This window comes from Pygoscelis adeliae, unplaced genomic scaffold (genome assembly GCF_000699105.1).
Source record: "Pygoscelis adeliae isolate BGI_AS28 unplaced genomic scaffold, ASM69910v1 Scaffold325, whole genome shotgun sequence".
NCBI lineage: Eukaryota > Metazoa > Chordata > Aves > Sphenisciformes > Spheniscidae > Pygoscelis > Pygoscelis adeliae.
The window spans coordinates 465,956-466,533 of record NW_008824769.1 but is presented as its reverse complement, the minus strand read 5'-3'; the positions used below and the strand labels follow the sequence as shown (position 1 = coordinate 466,533).

The 578-nt window shown below is 58.1% G+C and overlaps 1 protein-coding gene across 1 annotated transcript in view; it reads right to left on the bottom strand.

Moving 5' to 3' along the window:
• POM121 (POM121 transmembrane nucleoporin) overlaps nt 1–578 on the bottom strand; it is a 30,757-nt gene that overhangs the window by 7,223 nt on the left and 22,956 nt on the right. The gene's annotated exons all lie outside the window — the stretch shown is intronic.

Genomic DNA, 578 nt, shown 5'->3' with positions numbered 1-578 from the left:
CCTTTCCCCTACCAATACATCCTGGAGGAAACCTTTCCCCGCACAGACGGCAGAGCTCCATTAGCCATGGCTACATCCCACCCTCACATCTGCAAGCCTGCCCCAGGATGCAAGCAGTATTTTATTAGAGCTCAGCAGCTGCTGAGGGGACCTGGGTCAAAGTGGGAGTGCACGGCTCCAGTACTTGCTGACTCCAGCTGAAAAGACGGCAGTGCAAAGTGATGATTTTTTTTTTTTCCCCCTTTCACCTGGATCTATCCACCCTAGCAGACTGGCCAAGGCTGAGTAGGGAGGGGGAAAAGAGCTTTTACACCTTCTTGCTTCGGTGTAAAACAAGCACTGCAGCAGGACAGCTCAGCCTGGGGACTCCCCCAGCAGCGTGCACCGAAGGACAAGTAACACTGCTGCCTTCTGCTGCCGGCCCAGCAGCCTGCCTAACCCACAAGGAGATGAAACCGCCCGGCTGAGCTGCGCCGGAGGCTCCCCGCAGCGCTCGCTGCCAGGCACCCAGCGACACCGCTCTCTTCTTACGAGCCCAGGGTTTGGGTTACACGGGGCGACCCCAGAGGAGGGTCGAG